Genomic DNA, 13,716 nt, shown 5'->3' with positions numbered 1-13,716 from the left:
TACAATTAAATTATTAATAAATTCCTTTTTTAAAAAGATGCTTTTTGGAGGGAAAATTTATGAGTTCACCTATTCTTTTAGTAAATAGGGGATGTTTCGGGGATGTAACAAATTACCCCAATAACTTATCAACCATATGCAAATCAGCCCCCTAACTTTCACTTGTAGCAAATTAGCTCCATAACTTTTCAAAAATGTGCAATTAAATACAAATCAAGTTTTTTTACCATTTTTTTAACTAATACCTATTGTTTTATATTATAAAAATTATTATAAGTATATTTATTAAATAATTAAATATAATATTTACATATCCAACCAAAAATGCGAAGTAATTTTAGTATAAACAAAAATTTGGTCATGTAAATTTCATTAACAATTCTCATATTATGAACGTTTTTCACCAAAATAAAAAAAAAAAAATATTTGAACATGTTTTTAATAATCAAGAATTTTAGGATTATATCTAATCAATAATTTTGATTTTCACTAATCATAAAATATTTCATTAGCAAATTTTATTCTTAAAAATAAGATATGTGTTAATTGCACATTAAAAAAAACTTATGGGAGTGATTTGTTATATTTATAAATTAAGGGGCTTGATTTGTACATTCTATCAAACTTATGGATTACCCGGAAACATTCATAAAAACTCCTTTAATCGAACTGAAGTGAAGACCGAAATTTCAACAAATACGGACCAAAAATCAAACCCAAATCCATTCTCCATGTTTAGTCGAACCGAAAGTCCGTTTGGGTACATTTTTGAAGTCCAGCTAAACTTGCCGAGAGATCGGAGCCCAAACCACAGATCAATAAGAATACCGTTGCATTATCGAAAAACGACGCGTTTTCGCTCACTTTCCCTCGCAAATCACCCTCTTTCAAATCTTCTTTGATTTCACCATTGTTAGGGTTTACTAATTCTTCCAAATTGAAATCTTATCTTCCTCGAAAAACGCCGTCTCCTATTGTCAGAGCAGCTAGGACTGAATCCAAACGCGTTTGTCTAGGGTTTCGTGCTCCTGATTTTGAGGTAACCTACTAATCATGATCAATTTACACAATGTTTAATTTCATTATTTGACGATAGTACGAGAGGATTGTGCGGAATTAGGGGAGTTAAGTAATATTATGTGATATTGTCATATTTTGAATGTGATTGAGTTTCTGTGTTTGTACTAGTTGTTGGAGCCGTTGACGGGGAAGACATGGACATTGCAAGATTTCGAAGGATATCCATCTCTACTGGTATGCTTCATTTCTGCTTCTTATGTGTGGTTTACGTCGCTAGTCTCGGGTAATACCATCTGTATGCTAAGACGTGGTGGGTGGTTGATGTTTTGAAGTGAGTTTGTCATACTGTAGGACCGTCTTATGGCGGATTATTGACAAATATGCATATTCAAGCTATGGAGTATGGATCAACTATCGATCTAATTTCCATTAGCATTTCCCTCAAAAGGGGAAGGAATATAAAAGCAATAGGAAACTTTGTTGGGTATTTCAAGTATACTCGCATACTCGGGGAGGTTGAAACCTGGAAACACTAGCGCAGAAGTAGGAGTCGATTACTAACTAATATGGAGGATAACCTTAAACAAAGCAATCCCAAAACTCTCTTAGTCAGAGCCTTAAGGCGAAAGGTTGGCCTGCACCAGGTGCAGAGTTATGTTTGTTTAAGCATTGGTCCTCAATAGTCAAACAATTGTTTACTCCGCATACATTTGAGCGGATTAGAATCCACGAGGACCATGACAGAACTTAGAAATGTTATTCGCAGCGAATGCGATTGTAAGATGTAATACATTTTTGTATGGAGTATGTTATAGTGAATAATGCAGCACTGTCACTAACAACGGCTGATACAGGTACTGCAACCATTACCCCTTTGTCATACATTTGCAGAAGAGCATTGTGAAACCTACCGAGTTTTATATGAAGGTACGTAGATTACATGACTGTTTGGTTATCCATTTCTGTCTATCATTCAGTGTTATGAGCTTGTGGCAATATTATTCTGCAGAAAGGACTTGTAGTTGTAGCGATATCTTCCAACTCTGTTGTTACTCATCCACAGGTTCACTCTTCCAAAGTTTCTGTAATTCAAGTCCAATCTTTGCCTAACCAGATGACTAGATATAGCAATTGTCATCCCAGGATGGACCAGAATTCATGGCAGAAGACGCTAAAGTATGTGGCTACCCATTTCCTTATTCGTATGATGACGTTAGCTGCTGAATTTACTTTTATATTTTTCATGCTATGATTTCAGGTTTTGATGGCTAGCATGGTTAATGATTGGATTTACTGAAATGGTTGATGATGGACTTGGTTAATTTTTCTTACAGGTGGTGAAGTGAAGACAATTGAATTTATGGAAAGAGTATTATAAATTCTGCTGGCTCACCCCTTTTGGAAGAAGCATATTCGTATGGTGTTATGGAGTGGTATCTTGGTGAAGACTTCTATCAAGCTGTCAAAATTGGAATTGTTCAATATGTGAGTGACTGAATTGAAGAATTTAAAATTAATACGATGCGATAATATTCATCGACCCTATAACTCCCCCACCCTAACCTTGGGTAAAGCAATTTTGTTTAATACCGAAGGCCAGATTTCAAAGCCATGAACTTAAAATCTCTTTCATTCTTAATATATGATGTATGGAGTTAGTATTGTTGGTTATCCTAATGTCGTTATTAATATTGCCTTTTGGCACTCAGTTAAACTACTTTCATCCTGTCAGCATAAGTCAAAGTTCTTATGTTAGAATTTTGACTTTTCAGATGATAGTGAAGTTGACATGTGCATTTCAAGCTTGCGGTGTTTATGGAGAAGGAAAATTCCAGTGGAATTATGGGTACGATGCTGCTTTTGAGCGTCTTTTATATTTTGGAATTTGAGCTCAGTATTTGTGGAACTTGTATCAGAGCATTTCTTTACAATCACCTATTCTTAGTCGTGAAAAGGAAATGAGAGATATCCTGCTAGCCAAGATGCAAAACATGAGATGAAAGAGCTTGATATGACGTTTAATAGTCTGAATATTGATTATTGAACACTGAAGTTCTTTTACTGATCTATTTTTATGGATATTTTTTTCTTGCAGATACCCCTATTTGGCAGCTGTTCTTAACTCCAGTCAAACTCGGGCTTTGTATTGTCTTGTTCAATTTAATGGAGTAACCAAAAATAAGCTTGAGCCTATCAAACCTTTGGCAAAAATTTTGACTTTCAAATCAATAGTATTCTTAAAATGGTGGCAAGGAGTGGCTGTTGCATTCCTTTTTTCCATAGGGGCCTTCCGAGGTTCTTTCGCTCAGGAGCTGAAAACACGTATCCAAGACTATATAATCTGTATTGAGGTAATTGGGCTTTATATGTCGCTAGTTTTTCATTTATCCACTTATATCTGTGGATTAATTACTACTTCTTTGCTTTTGCTCGGTTGGGTGCTTAACAAGTGAGATTTTTTGTGTCATGTTATTATATAGGAGCAATATATAACATATAGTATTAGATGACTGACATACAAATTTTTTTGCTTTCTCCAAAAATTTTAACCTATTGACAACCTTTTAATATAGCTGATTTTTGGCCGTTCTGGCCGATGTATGATCAATATGGCCTGTCCTTGGCGATTATTTAACCAACAGACCAATCCTAGAATGATATCACCATACAACCAATGGCTGACCGATACAACTTAAATGGCTTAAACAAGAACAAGCTGCGCGTATAAATAGCTTCCCAGTTGCTTACTTTGTCATAAACTCAGGATCCGTAGTTAGATAAATATTTGCCTTGATGAAAAAAGTGGCATCACCACTCACCAGTTGTTCTGTCTTCAATGTCGTATCTTTTGAAGTACTGTTCTTGTCTTCAAAATCCTGAGTTGAGCGTACTTAAGTGGAGTACAACAAACTTTTATAGGCGTAAGTAGTGTAAGATTGACGATATGTTTTTGGGGATGTCTTATCTTTGCGGTGACTTGGTTATGTAATTTTAATCATGCTTGAAGAGTTGAGGGATTTATCCTGGTTTAAAACAAACGATGACTTACAACATATATTCTAGGCGGCCACCCCTTAACTTTGTTCATAGTAATATTATCATTATTATTATTCAAATTGGAGTACACCCTAAAAAAATTTCATAGAGAGCAGTTTATCACCAAGAACGAAAGAATTTAATGTACTACGGTACTAGACTACTAGTTGGTGGTATGCAGTGGTAGACCCTGAAAATTTGTTTACGAGGGAGCCCTTGTAGAAAATTTCTCAGTCATTAATTATATAAAAATTGTATTACGTATATATTATCTTTCAAAGCCACAATTTGTAAAGTGCACAAATGCTTTTGTTTGACAATGTCCTAGGATCTTATGTGTGTAGACATGAACCTGTGTCTTCTGACTTTGCACTGTCAGCGTTAACCGCGTTCTTCTGTAGGACTTTTCTGCTGATTCATGTGTTATGAGACTTCTGACAGCATTCTTTTAATGCATTTTCTGTGTTAATTTTTTCTCAAGCTAATATTAGGAAGTGGCTTTCTCGTGTCCTAATTTCTACACGGTCCCATCAGTGTTTGTTGCTCTAAAATTATGCTGTATTGATAGATGGGTGTTGCTGCTGTTGTTCATTTATATACCTTTCTAGCACTACCTTACAAACGTGGAGAATGGTGTGTTAGAAATGTGGCTGTTATGGATGATTATGCTGCCCTGGGAACCCCTCCTGACCCAGAGGAGGTTAGGGATGGTGCTCGTATTACTAAGATGAGATTTTCTCGACATGGTGACAGAGACAAGAAGATGAACTTTCCTACAATCTGTTCGTGATGTGGTCGTCGGTAGTGGGGAAATTGTGAGTGCGATAAATTTTATACCTTTATTTATTTATTTATTTTTCTGAAAAAAGTTCAAACGAGGTACTCCATTACAAAAATTTGACCAATTTTTACTCAGATCCCTCACATTCTCTTGCATGCCAGTGTTAAATGCTCAATGCACAAGTATGCAACACTTAGAGATGAGTATGACACTTGGACACTTTATTTTAGGTTAAAATAGCTGAGTCCAGCTGTTGGACATGCATCTGTGACAGATATTTCTAAATTCCGGACACAGTCCGAGTAACATAGCCAAACAACCATCAAGCCCAGAAAAAAAGTGCCCAGAGTAACACCCAGTTAATTAACGAAAATAAAAGTAGATAAAGAGCATACATACCAACAAAAGCAAAGAGCTTTAGCTGGGTTAAACTTTATATTTTCATAATTTGATCCAGTCACTTAAGTTCAACTGTAGTTTGTCTATTTGTTTGTGCGTAATCAAGCTGCTGACAAAATCGTCTGTTTTGTAATGTCCAGATAGCAGATGACATGAAGTACACCATGTCCCATGTGGTTGAGCACTTGAGCCTGTTGAAAAGGGATTTGCAAAAATTAACCGAACATTTCACGAGATATCTGAAAATGTCAAGAAACTGGAGCCGCATAGAAGCTCAAAAGATGACAGTCTTGTCCCAGTAAATTCATATTCAAAGGAATTCTCAGATTTCAATGACAATCTTCTTGAGGGGAGTGTTAGCAACAGTGGCTTGTCGCGGGGTTTGAAGCAAAATCAAAAATCAAAAGGCTCGTCTTCGCAGTTTAGGTAACTTAGCTTCTCCTGAAATGGTACCTAGAAGTGTGAGATTCCCTTATGCTTGCCTTTGGGTTAGGGTATGTGGTTTACCCTTCGAGTTCATGAACATGAATTTAGCGAATACTGTTGGACAACTAATACGTGAGGAGTATGAGGTGGAGCCTTTTCATATGGTTCCACCAGGGGACTTCTTGAGAATTAGAGCGAAAGTGAAACTTCCGACCCCCTGGTTCCGGGTTTTTTCTAGCCATGCGAAGGTTATGGATCCAATTTCGCTATGAAGAGATTTTCAAGTATTGTATCAAATGTGGAAGAATTATACTTATCAAATGTGGAAGGATTGGGAACAAGGGTTCGAATTGTAGAAGGCGGATTGAAAACATTGTTCGAGTATTAACGGAGCCCTAGATAGGGTCATTAACAGAGGCTTTGTTGTTTTCCAGGCGGAGAGCACGCACACCATGTTCAATCTGGATCTTAGGGCTTTCCCTTCCGCTAATAAATGTGTGACTTCGAGTATCAGATTGGGAGAACATGCGGGTGCCCTGGGATTTTGATGAGGAAATATTGTTGGACTTTGATTTGGGCACGACCCCAGGGGAAAGGGTCCAACCGGGAATGCGCTTTGCTGTTACTGCTCAACCCTTCTCAGGCCCGGTTATTTATCAGAATGGGCATAGCAGGAGCTCAAATGGGGATGCTCTTTTTAATGATGGAAACAGGTTTGAGACAAATGACAGAGGATCTATGAATGATAATTTATATGGGAAATGGTGGAACTGCAATTGGTGCAGCAGAAACAGATCGTATTCCTCATAGAGGGAATTCTGAGGTGCCCATGGGGGCTCATGGAAACCAGAATGATAACCCGCATCAGAGATTTGGGATGCTTGATGGAAGAAAATGAGGTTCATGACGCAGAAGAGAATGGTTATTATCAATGGGCTTTGGGTAGGTTGGAAGAAGGAAGTTTGACTTTTTATCTTGACTAAGTGTAATAATTTCGTTATCCTCTCAATTAATTTATGCATTGGCTTTCCATGGTATCTTGGTCTCATTTATGGTGATCCAGTTGTGTCTAAGAGATATGAAACTGGGAAGGTGTTGGGGGAATGGCTGGAAAAGCTGGATAAACCTTTTTTACTTGTTGGAGATGTTAACCAAGTGGAGTATAGCTGGGAAAAACTGAGTAAGAACAAAGCCAGAGTAAGGGAGAGTGATGAATTCTTTGCTTGGAAACAGGAATATGGACTTGTTGACATACCTTTTAAAGGCCCGAGGTTTACTTGGTGCAATAACCGAAAGGGGGAGAAACGTGTCTTCAAAAGGATCGACAAGGCATTTGGATCGTCGGACTGGCCGATTTACTTTCCTGACACTGGGATCAAGCACTATCCTATTCAGCTCTCCGATCACTCGCCTATTGAGATTGATATTCTCCTTCTTTCTGATAAAGCTAAGCGACCATATAAACTGGAGGCGTGGAATTTGGACCATGATGAATGCATGGATATCATCAAGAATGGATGGTTACGAAACTTCAAGGAGTCTGGAGTTTTTAGGCTGGTTAGAAAATTGGCTTTGATCCGTAATGACATGAGGAAATGGTCGTTAGATAAAAAAAAAGGGATAAAAATGGGATTATTTCGAGAATGGTCTTGTGACTAAACTGGTAGATGTCTTCAACGACGGTGATGAACAGGGACTCGTGGAAATTCAAGCTGAACATAATGAATTTGCAAGAGCTCAAGCCAAATTCTGGAATTAAAGATCGAAACTGAAGTGGGCGACTGATGGAGATACTTGTACTAATTTTTTTTCAACTGGGTTAAAGGGAGGGCCAGAAGAAATTTCATATTGGGACTGAAGACGGAAAACGATGGCTGGATTATGGATATGGATAAAATTGGGGAAACATTCAGAAACTACTTCTATTGCCTTTTCAATCCGTCCAGGGATGATGGGGATTTTAGTGAGTATTATGCAGCCAACCAACAACTTTTCAAGGGCCTTCCTTACAAATTATCGGAGCAAGAGTCGGCTAGACTGATTCGTGAGTTTGCTAGGACCTGTTTTAAGGAGCTTAAAGTTTCTCCCTCCAAGGTGATTACTCGTATCTGGGCTTACCTACTGACTTTGGTAGGTCGAAGAAGGGGCTTACCTACTGACTTTGGTAGGTCGAAGAAGGAAATCTTCAATTCATGGTTGAAATGGTGAAGTCAAGGATCTCCTCCGGGAATGGACTTTGGCTTTCACTGGCTTGGAAGACTGACCCTGATTTCTTCAGTGCTGGCCTCACTATCAATTTACTCCACATCGGCATTCAAGATTCCAATAAGTGTGTCTAATAAAATTAATTCTTCATTAGCACATTTCTGGTGGGCTGGCCCTAAAAAATCTCACAATTCACTGGTGTAACAGGGAGTTCATTAGCCTCCTTAAATATGAAGGTGGCCTTGGGATTAGAAACGTGGCTTGCGTTAGTCAGGCGCTACTGGCCAAAGTAGCTTGGAAAATCATTTCCGAGAGAGAGTCCCTGATTAGTAAAGTGTTCATCACCAAATATAATTGTGAAGTGGAGAATCTTGGGAATATCTTGAACCATAAAACGGGTGCATCGTCTTGGGGTTGGAAGGGAATCAGGTGGGGCTTTCAATTACTGTACCCGAATTTGGTTTGGAGCATTCGTAATCCGTCGCGGATATCAATCTGGGCTGCGAAGTGGGTCAATGGGGAAATGCCGGTCCCTGAGCCTGAATGCCAGGGAGTGGATAATGACCTTATTGCAAGCTATACCATCAATATAATCTTAAAAAGCAGTGTGGGGAATGGAATGAGCCGCTTGTGGAGGAGATACTTGGAGAATACTGGAGCAAGAAGATATGTGCCATTCGTCCATCGAAGCCTCTGTGAAGGATGAAGTTTTCTGGAAACACACACCAAATGGAAGATATAATGCTAAGAGTGGGTATGTTTCCGCTTTGAAATTGGAAACGAAATCTATTGAGGTGAAGATAAATAGGCGTACTCCTGGAGATGTAAAGAAGTTCATTAAGGGAAAGTGTGGAGACTAATTGGACCAAATTCATGGAATATTCTGGTCTGGAGGATTGTCGCAAACTCTTTGTCTACTGGAGAGGAGATAAAGAAACGCCATGATATGAACCAAAATCTGAGCACCTTCTGTCATGATGAGAATCATCGTTGAAACTTCTGAGCACCTCTGCCTCGATTGCCCCTTTACTAGTAAGTTATGGAGAGGTTGTCCCCTGGGTATTAGAAGTGAAGTGGGTAGGGATTGTAGCGTCAAAGTCTGGATTATGAATTGGATCTGCTACCTCCAAAGTAGTGATTGTGATGGCATGGCCACTTGCATCTTTTTGTCTTCTCGCTACTATCTGGCAGGTTAGAAATGCCATCCGCTTAAAGGGAGAAAGTATATCTATTGAGGTGGCATGCCATTGGTTCTATGAGTGTCTCTCACTTAGAGTATCGGCTATGGCATTTAGTAAGAAGGAGAAAGGAAAACTGATCGAGCTACCTGGGGAGGAGTTCGATAGGAAAAGCTGTGAGCGTATAAGAGCCTTGGAATCCTACCCGTTCAACATCATCGCCAGTGCTGGTTATGGCACATGTGCTAGGGCCAGGATCAAGTCCGATGCAGCCTGGATCCCAGAGTTTAGCGCCGGAGTGGGTTGGGTGGTGTTGGACGAAAAGGGACAGCCACTCCATTGGAACTCGGTCCGGATTAAAGCTGAATCGACGCTGCAAGCTGAAGCATATGGTCTACTTATGGCTCTGAAGTGGGCTAGGAATAATCGGATATGGCATATCGATTTGCTGACTGATTGCCTTCAACTAGTTTTGCAGATTGCAGGGGTGGAAGATGCTCACTGGAAGATTAAAGGCGCCATTGCAGAGTTCATGGATGTTGCAGTGAGTTTTCAATATTTGCCGAGCCTCACTGGTATGTTCATTCAGTACTGCACAGTCAGTCATTTGCGACCTCTTTTATGCCACTTGCTGATCGTGACTAAGTTTTGATACGGTTCATTAGCCTGAAGTGCACATGCATTTTGAGACAATTAAAAGTAACTGATATTTCCATTGCTTAGCATTCTCGGTTACTTATGGAGCTAATTTTCAACTTGTATAGTAGTAAATGTTAGCCGGTAAAGTCACTGTTAAGTAATGCTCTGTTACTTGAGTTTGAAATCTGAAACTGTCCTTGTAACTCTAGCGAAAATAATTTTTAGCATGTACAGAATGACACAAGCGTATACTAGATCTACAAACATATGCTACTCAAACCTGGAGGCAAGTGTTCAACGTTTGTGTTTTAAACTCGAAGACCAACGTAAAATTTATGATCGTTAGAATGAGCATACCGAATCACCGGTTCTTAATCCTGCCAACATAGATCACCCTTTGTTGATTATCATTTTCATTTTTCATATAGTGTTGAATTTCATAATTGATAAAGACGGGTTTAGAGCTTTAGGTGACTAATGCTTTTGTTGAGTATGACTTTCTGAATTTAAATAGACGGCCATTAATATAAAATTTTCAGTTTTTTTTGTCGCGGTCGTAGACAGTAGTGTTCTGGTATTTGATCCTCCTTTAGACTCTGGCAAAATCAACCCGACCCGATTGACCCGACCCAAAAAGGCTGACCTGGGATCCGAAATTGAGCCGAAACGCCGCACCCGAATGACACCCGAAACCTGAATTAACCCGACCCGACCCAAAAATGACCCGAGCTTTCATAGACTCGTATTAACCGACTCGAAATGACCCGACCCGAAACTACCCAACCCGAAAATGACCCGACAAAACATAACTTTAATTGACCCCAAAAGACTTGAAATGCCTTTTTCCTTCTTAATCATTGGCCCGAAAATGACCCGACCCGAAATGACTTGATCCGCTTGACCCGAAACAACCTGACCAACAAACCCGAAACAGACCCGTAAACCTGAATTGGCCCGACCCAAACCCGACCCGTCGACCCGATTTGCCAGGTCTACTTTAGACTTTGGGCTCGTGGTCTCCCAATTTCAAATCTTAAATCTCCACTAAAGGTAATTAAACCAACCAAGCCCAGTGAATTGGCCCATCCTAATATGCTTTTTCATAGGGCTTAGGCCGCCCAAAAAGGCCAATGTAATTTTTTTGCGAGTTTGGGCCCCAATTTTAGCCAGCCGGTCCAAATTTATTAAAGAGGATAAAATTTTAAGATTTTATATTTTTTTGGTTACTTTTTATATGGAAGTAGTAATCAATCAATCAATAGTCATTTATATACATTTGTTTAATATATGTGAGTTATATTTTAATCAAATGTATAGAATTGATTGAAATGGAGGAAGTATATATTAAGGTGTTGTTTGGCCTTGATTATGGAAAATGGTTTTTCCTTTTCAAAAGGAGTTTATTCATAAGTTACTTTTCGGAAAAGTTTTAGTTGTTTGGCCATACTTTTGTAAAAGTGGTTTCTCACAAAATTTATATGTTTGGCCTAACTACTTTAATACAACTTTTGTTTGTTTATTTGGTTCTTTATGTGAAAAGTAGAAGTAGAAGTAGTAATTATCTACTTCTCCTTTTGGGGGTGAATAATCAGTTTTTGACTTTTCAAAAGCACTTTTAAAACCCTCTAATTTACCATGTTTGGCCAAGCTACTACTTTTTCAATTGCAAAAGCACTTTTTAAGCTTGGCCAAACAGCACCTAAATTCAGAAAACTAAGGGACTTTAATGTAATTATTAAAGAAAGTTATACAAATTAATTATATTATATAGTTTTAAATCAATAGCACCGTGTGATGGAACCGATTAAAGGATTTCAATGCAACTATTATATAGTTTGGGTTAAAATTAAATTATATAGGAGCTTGATAATTTTCCTAAAGATTTGTAAGAGATTAAAACATGGTCAATTTCCTTAAAATAAAATAATTAATTAAGGTCAATTTCTTTAAAATAAAATAATTAATTAAGATGGTCAATTTCAAGGAGACTAAAAGAAAGAAGATGCTTAGTAATTTTCCTAAATATTTATAGAAGATGGTCAATTTCCTTAAAATAAAATAATTAATTTGTATAAACATGCATACTTATGGTATTAATTATTATCATAATAAAATTATGTATTAAATTTAAAATCTATGCAATTTTATTAAACTTTATAGTTTAATAGATGTATAGATGTTAATTATTTAACATACAAAAATATAGTAAGTAGTTTATAAATAATTCAAGTTAGATTCCATAATATATAATATTGCATAATTCTTTCGATTTGATTTAATGCATAATCCTCTTAAAATTGCATGCCTAAGTAGTAAAAGTAATTTCGTCAGAAAAGAAAAAAATTGTAATAACATTGGATATAGTTATATGATAGTAATCACTCATTTGAATAGTAAAAGTAACAATATTATCAGCGAGATTAGTGAAAGTGGTAGAAACAACAACGGGAGTAGTGAAATAATCAATATTAATGCGACAATTGTGAAAGTAACAATAATTACAGCGGGAGTGGTGAAATTATCAATATTAATGCGGCAGTAGTGACAGTAACAATAATTACGACGGGAGTAGTGAAAGTAACAATGATTACGAGCAAGTAGTGAAATGTTATTATTATTATTTTATTAATAAGAGTAAAATATTAATAGCAGGAGTAATGAATTGCCTCAAAATTTATTTCCATAATGGATGTCATAAAAAAATATATTAATGATAAATTTATAGATTTAATGAAAAAAAAAATTAATGGCAAGTAGAGGTAGCCCGGGCGAAGCCGGACACCAGTACTAGTACTATATATTAATTTCAGAAATCAAGGGATTTTAATGTAATTAAAGATATCTACGGGAATAATAAATTTAACAGAAAAAACAAAATAGAGGAATTAGTAGAAGAAACAATAGTAACCACGGGAGTAGTGAACGTAATGATATTAAGAAAGAATGTCGTGAAAGTAATAATATTAATAGCGGGGTAGTGAACGTGTCTTATAATTTGAAAATAAATTTTACATTTCATCATAATTAGAAGATATGTCGTAGAAAAATATATTACAAATAGTAAACGTGTGAGTTAGACAACTCCTACATAGTTTATTTCATTGAAAATAAAATTTAACGGTAAATAGAGGTAGCTCGGACGAAGCCGGACACCAAATCTAGTAAAACTTTAAAGCAACTCGTAAAAGGTCATGTATATCAACTCTCCTATAGGACCGTCTTATAGCATAAGACTGGCCCAAAAGGAGAAAAGCCAAAAGTTAACATGTAATTATATTCATATTTCAGTTTTATTTTGATTACCCGATATTTTATAATGAATAACGACATATTTAAATATGCAAGTTATCAAGATAAAATATTATGTTACCAAAATAGACAATTTTTTCACAGATTTATTAACTTACTTAATTGGGCTTTGTGCAATTAGGCTAGTCTTTTGCTAAAAGTGGTCTTATAGAACAATTTGTGCATTAATAAAGTTAAAGAGCAATGTCTTTTTAATAATTATATCTATGAGTACATGATTAAACATTTTAAAAGTGTTATATTTGTCTTTATCTATCTTTTATCGAGCAACTCATATGTGGTTTATGAGAGCTGTCAAAAGCTGACCCGACCCGAGAAATCCGACTCGACCCACCCGAAACTCGACTCGATAGAACCCGAAATTGGGTGACCCGACCCGACCCGACTCGAACCGAACCCGATAACTGATAGAAGCCTTATTTTTTCAACCCTAACCCGACGCGAACAGAGCCGTGACCCGATATTAACTCAACCCGATGGATGACCCGATAATAAATTAGCTTAATAGCGGTGTAAATAAGACAAAGTTGACATTTGTCATAATTGTTTTCACTTAAAATTACAATTGATATACCTATATATTGTTTAAATATAAAATTAACTATCAGAAACTAAATATATAAGTTAAAATATACACTGATAACCTGGCGCGATACTGTGCCGCTAATGACCCGACCCGACTTGCCACCCACTGATGACCCGAAACGACGATGACTCGACATA

The 13,716-nt window shown here is 37.1% G+C and overlaps 1 long non-coding RNA gene and 1 pseudogene across 2 annotated transcripts; both read left to right on the top strand.

The window, feature by feature from the left end:
- Window positions 1-661: 661 nt before the first annotated feature.
- On the top strand, window positions 662-2,228 carry LOC141605426 (uncharacterized). Of its 2 annotated transcripts, none has more exons than XR_012526356.1 (4): window positions 662-1,039; window positions 1,189-1,254; window positions 1,875-1,947; window positions 2,030-2,228. It is a non-coding gene; the product is annotated as an uncharacterized LOC141605426 (long non-coding RNA). The 2 variants fall into 2 exon arrangements; XR_012526355.1 differs by having other exon boundaries at window positions 667-1,039; window positions 2,084-2,228.
- Window positions 2,229-2,268: 40 nt separating this feature from the next.
- LOC141607348 (protein LAZ1 homolog 1-like) lies at window positions 2,269-9,933 on the top strand (annotated as a pseudogene).
- Window positions 9,934-13,716: the final 3,783 nt, after the last annotated feature.

This window comes from Silene latifolia, chromosome 10, assembly GCF_048544455.1.
Source record: "Silene latifolia isolate original U9 population chromosome 10, ASM4854445v1, whole genome shotgun sequence".
Classification (NCBI taxonomy): Eukaryota; Viridiplantae; Streptophyta; class Magnoliopsida; order Caryophyllales; family Caryophyllaceae; genus Silene; species Silene latifolia.
The sequence above is the reverse complement of the archived record's forward strand: the minus strand, read 5'-3'. Positions and strand labels throughout refer to the sequence as shown.